The sequence below is a fragment of the Platalea leucorodia genome (assembly GCF_965183815.1).
Source record: "Platalea leucorodia genome assembly, chromosome: 8".
NCBI lineage: Eukaryota > Metazoa > Chordata > Aves > Pelecaniformes > Threskiornithidae > Platalea > Platalea leucorodia.
The window spans coordinates 25,989,230-25,995,616 of NC_138830.1; positions in this window are offsets into that span (position 1 = coordinate 25,989,230).

Here is a 6,387-nt window from a genome sequence, read left to right on the forward strand (position 1 = left end):
AAGTACTACAGGATCTCCCTGCCCACCTCACAGCTCTTCACCAGACTAGTCTCCCCATCAGCTTTGGTCAGCTGTCCCCCTAAGGTACGATTCACCTCCATGCAGCCTTGACCTAGCTCACGCCATCACTTCTTTAGACGTGTGCAAGAAGGGAAGAGTGTTTTCTTGTGCCAGGAGGGTCGACACTGAGGTTCTGGTTTGAGAGGGGGAGAGAATCTATTACTCCTCATAGCAGATTCACCGCAAAGGTCTCAGTAACTTTTGGAGCATGGCACTGGTGTCTCATGTGCCTCTGCTGGATGCATCACAGTACCACAAGGCAAGAAAGTCAAACATGGCCCAAGTCATTTAGGGCTTAATGAAGCAAGGCTTAAATTCCATCTGGCAACCAACAGTGGGAAAGCAGAGACCAGCGAGCCCAAGTGTAAAAGCACCACTTAATAAATGGACAGATACACTATGCATTAACTGAAGTTTACAGATGGTGGTCCCAAGTTAGACTCCTTGTTAGGAGCTATATAATTGTCTAATGACTCTAAAAGCATCAAATGCACAGATAACAGTGCTGCCCCAGAACATTTTTGTACATTTTTCATTAGCAATAGATGAAAGAACTACCTTAGCTGTACCCGCTGTTTCCACAAATATTTTAGAGCCTAATATGTCTCTACATTGTAAAGTGGAATAATAAGCACTAAGTGTGCTTGCTCTTACCAAGAAGACAGATGTAATCTCCACCACTTCTCCCAGTTTACCGGTTCCCCTCCCCTCCACGTCCACTTCAAAGAGAATCTTCTCCATCCCTCATCAGCCCGAGTGAGCAGCCAGCTTTTTCAATTACAGCTGAGCTCAAAAAGCTGAACTGCGAGGTAGTTTAAGGCCCATAACTCAATTTCTTCAACTGTAAAGTTAGCAAAATGGGGAGACTGTGAGGAAACAGAGGAGGTAAAAAATCTCTATTTCAACTATTCTTTCAACTTTGTATGCTGGGTACTTTTTCATTCCAGTGTTTTAAATGTGTCTAACTATCTGTTGCAGTCATGTGCACAGGGAAGTATTACTTACAAGTCATATGCAATGTAGTAAGGAAAACCAGTAATTGCTGCTCAGAGTAAGCATAGGGAAGTGCCATCATTTTTATTTGGGCAGTTTGACCACTTCTCAGTGGATGGCCTGCAACAGGAGAGCTCACCCTCTTTTTTGTTAATATAACTCTGTACTACCGGAGTATTTCCCTAGGACTCTTAAAAACAGGATCAATTGTGTTTTTAGAAAAAAAACAGCTTTTTAATTGACTCCCTCTGAAAAATGTGAAGAAATGAATCTTGAACTGTGCCTGGAACTCCCTGCAGAGGTCTTGAGAAAGGGGTTTGCAGCTTGTGGCCATCACTACCCGATGGAAGCCTTACTTAGGATCTCTAACAGCATTAGAGTTCAAAGTCATCACTAGGTCACAAACTAGGCCTGCAAGAATATCCAGAAGGGCAGACTCAGGAAGAGAGAAAGAAGCCCCTTTCCCCATATACTATTTTCTTTATTTATTTCCATTAGAGATAATTTTCAGGATCACATTATATTTCACAAAACACCCAAACCCTAATTTTCCATCCAACTCTTTATCGTTCATAGTAGAAGACTACTGGGGAATGATCTAAAATCTACTAAAGTCAGTAAATTCCTTGCCAAGGACTGCAATGACTGCAGGGTGAGGCCTTCGGTGAGCCTGGGAGGGGGGGATTCATACCATGTACTTCCACAAATAGCTTGCTAATGCACAGTTAATTGCTTGCTACACTTAGTGAATTTAAGATTCTGGTTTAGAGGAAAAGTACTTATGCAAAAAGCATTAGACTTCAGAAATCTTATGTTAACAGTGCATCCACCCACATATCCATCCATCGTGCCACTTCCGGACTACCTTAACACAGTCTAGTAGGAGTTGTGTGTCTCCTCTTCATCAAATTATGACCATGAAGGATCATTACAGAAAAAATATGAACTAAGCACTTCACATGAAAAAATGCACGTACACAAAAATTCTGCATGAAATCTTGTCAGCCGCTCTGCAATCTTGTATCAGAGGGAAAATAAGAAGAGCCCTAATGATGAGAGCCTGTCCGTTTCTCTTTTCTGGAGAGAAAAATTTCACTTATTTTAAAATATTTTTTTATTTTCATTTGATATTAAAGGGTAGATTACAATATAATTTCCATCTTCTGCAAAGCTGTGAAGAACCATTTCATTGGATATGGAAACCAGACTATGAATGCAAAAGTAATTAATGAAAATGTGAAAATCCCTTTGTTAAGGCAATGTCTTCTGATACTCCTGTGTTCTGGTTGGTGGAAGCAATACTTACATTTGACTGCAAGAGTGATATAAAGGAATTTTATAGAGAACAAATAAATTAAGTGATATTTATGTTAGTATTTATTTAAGTCCTGAAGATGACTTACTCAGAATGTATTCACATAAATTTTTGGAGAAGCTGTAGCAAAGATTAATTGAAATATTAAATCAATTTTATGACTATAGGGGAGAATGCAGTTCATCCCTATTTGTCACTGTATTCAATAAAGCACTACAGCTTAAGACTTTGATTTACAAATAGTGGAGGAAAGAACCTGAACACTAGAATACTGCTGGGTGTCTCTAAATTAAAGGATCTGTGTAAAAAAAGAAGTAATTCTTATCTACTGCTATTAGACTGGCACTACATGATATATGTAAAAGATGTAAATAATAAAAAGGACATACATAATGAGATTTTTAGGAGCTCTCAGACATGGCCTGATTATGTTCCCTTTGTACTTCTGATGCAAGTAGAGTTAAGTCATGCTCACTGCATTTCTAAAACTCATGCTTTATTTTAGAGCTGCATCTCTTGTTTTTTATCCCATTCATCTGATGCCCTGTGAAATAACCTACAAGGTTAGAAACTACGACTACAGGTTCACATCCGCCATTATGTTAAATTATATATTCAGTGAGGTGAGGAATAATCTCCAGGCTATGAAGACCAGACTCACGTTGAACTCAATCTTCACACAGATGACAAAATGGTTTGAAAAAAAAAGGTGGGGGCACACTTCTGTTTTATTCCACTGTGATGTCATCCATGCTGATCTTGCCTCGTCAGCATGTACCAGTACAATCCTACAAAGCAGTGTCTGGACATAAGGCTTTTGCAGGTCTCCACAAGGTTGTCTGAAAACATTTGAAAAAATTCTATTAACTTTCATGGATTTGGGGGTCAACCCCTATGGCTCCAGTTACGCTCTTCCCCCTGACCTTTCCCTCATCTTTCTCCATTTTGCTAAATGATAAAAATCCAGGAGTTTTCCTGGCACATAGCAATGATGGGATTGCTATGTATCTCATCACAGAAATGATGCGTTCAGCACCACTGGCAAAAGTACATAAATCAAGGTCAGAGATCAAAGCTATCTGATGTTACGAATAACTGTTAACTTATTAATTTGAATGATCTTTAACAAAACACAGCTGATGTCCAGAGTGTCATTGACTGTCCTCACATTCAGTAAAACTGTTTAAAATATATTGAACATACTGAAACACAAACACTCAGAGAAAACAGGGATGAAATTTGTGATAAAACAACAAAATTACCCAAGTCCAGCGTAAGCATGAATGCCTTGGCAGAGAACATCATTGCACCAGGATCTGGATGTTTTGCAGGTTTTCAGTTAAAATAGGAGCACCCTGACACAGAAATTGATCTTAATTATCAAACACGTACTTCCCTGCTCTTGCCACATTTTCCTAATAAATGTTTCTAATTCTGGCTCTGGTGGGTAATGTTTCTTTTGAAAGATTAAGGTACAAAGCAGAAAAATGAGTACAGTTTTTTAAACTCCTCTAGTTTTAGAACTTGCTCCTTGGTCTACACTGAGCTTTGCACCAGTGGGGCAGTCTGCGGTTGGAGTGTATCAATACAGCTCTATTGATTCCAGACAGAGCAATGCCAATTTATTACAGGCAGGAACCTGGTCCTTTATTATATCCATAAGCTAGACTGTAAGTGGCTGAATGAGCTTTCCTGACAGGACCAAGAAAGTCAGGGGAAAAAAAAATCTTTGATGATAGAAGATTGCTTAACATCAGTGAAAACCACTAGACCTAGAAATACAGTCGAAACAAATTATTCCTGTCTCTGTATTTTGTCTCACATGTCATGATGTTATCTAAGTGCACGTGTGAATTAAACTAGTAGAGCTATGCACTCTCAGGAGAAGGTGATATTATACAATGAACAACTACTGTGACAGTGGGCTCAGAGCTTACAATCATATTTGTTAGCCAACCTCTACAGGCAAGTATTATAGATCAGAAACACTGTGAAATGTCAGGAGCTATCTAGATGGCCACGCACTGGTGATTTTTGCTGAAATATGGGCTAGAGGGAGGTCTACCCACATGAGCAGGCAGTATGTGGATTTGTGCTTTCTTGGTGAGCCAGAAATAGAACTTTGGCCGCATGTCAATGACCAGCTCAGTTTGCAAGCCACAAGCAGAAAGGACAGGTTTCTAAGGTTCATCATTGCTGATTTCAATACATGGATAGTTGAAGAGCTGATAATATAGGAAAATATATTTATTTCAGAAGAACAGATGTAATCTTCAGCCAGGCATCTTACAACAAACATCTCCCTCCTTCAGTCATACACAATTCAGCCAGCATCAGCTTTGAATGGGGACATGACGCCAGCTGGTGCAGGCTAACAATTCTGTGAGAAACGTCTCCTGTTTCATTTCTGATGACTCGTCTGCAAAGGGCCTCTGGCCTTCTTTAACTTGTCAGTAGAACTTATTGAGCAGACAGGTTTTCGGTCTGCTGCTTTCTCATATCCCAGTATTATGAGTAGCTCTGAGAGGACAGAGAGGTCCCAGTACTTGGTTGTATCTTGCCTGGCTAAACAGATTCTCAGAATCATGTTTCTACCTGAATATGCAGAATTGCAACATTTCATATTCCATATTCTTCAGTAGCCCCCAAGGACACCCTCTGAGTGATTACAAAGTTTGTGTAAAAAAAGCTATTGTAAACTCTTGCTTATTTGCACAGCTCATCTGCAATGTATTCATGGTGACAATGCAGCTGTAACACACGTATTACTTTTATAGGGTGTTCTACAAATAAAAAGCAATATTCTTCAACTTCTGAATAAGCTCTTTGTATATAACACTGCTTTAAATTCTTATTATCACCCATGGTATATACTTATTTCAATAAGATTATCTCTTGTATGAGCTGCTAATTACATAGTGGTGAATTATTTTTTGGCCAAGCAACTGTTGTTGCATTGCCTTGAAGCTCTCAAGGAAAGACAGTAGCTTTTATTGCAGGGGATTATTCAGAAAATCCGAACTCAACAATGGGCCTGTTGTTGAAAGCTTTGATATGGTTAAACAATTAACTCACAGGATAAAATTATTTTCTAGTTTTCTTATGAAAAAATAAGTTGGTCAGTGTAAGGGGGCTCAGGGAACCCTAAAACTCCCTTGACTGCATTTAGAAACAGAACTCCAATTATTACTGCTATATGGGAAACCTCTCGGGCAGAGATGGGAAGTCAGATTTCCCTCCTCTTTCCTAGTTGCACTCCTTAGCAATCAGAGTGCACTATGAAAAGCAAACCTGCCATCAACAGGCTTAAAAGCAACAGCAACAGCTAGGAACAGACACTTCCACTGGGAAATTCAGGGAGTACACAAGAGGAAAAAAGAAAAAAGACGACCCCAAATCTCTGCAATAAATACAAATAGTTGGCACTGTTCCTCCCTGTGCTGTAGAAGCAAGCTCTGATGTCTGACTCCGGTGAGGGACCACAGCACTGTGCCCTCAGCGTACTTAGAGCACAGCTTGGGGCCCTCAGCAGCAGAAAGCATCTCCAGACTCTCCAAGGCTCCCCAGCTGTGGGAAAGTGAGACAAGAGCAGGGCTTAACTGCCCAGGCAAGCCCACCAGCACTTGCCAAACAGCAGTTGTAGCTACCTTGGGCACTGCCAGGCAGACCGAGATGCACATGGGGTGGGCGAGAGACATGAGATGCCCTCAGGAGTTAGGCGACCACTGCTCAGGGATTTTTCTGGATTGCAAGGCTGATGCTTAAACATTACAGAAATACTGCTCTAGGTAGCTTCATTGCTCCTGTGCTTTGGATCCAATGTGTTTAACCCCCATGCAGATCTAATCTAGATCTAAGATACTTTATATTCTTGCTGATTAATTCTCCCTTAAGATTAAGCAACAGTAAAATACACTTGAAAGTGAGCATGTATACACAGGCTTCAGTATTACACCAGCAATAATCCCATTTTAGCATTCCTGCAAAGCACATGAACACTGCAGACTGGCCATGTATGA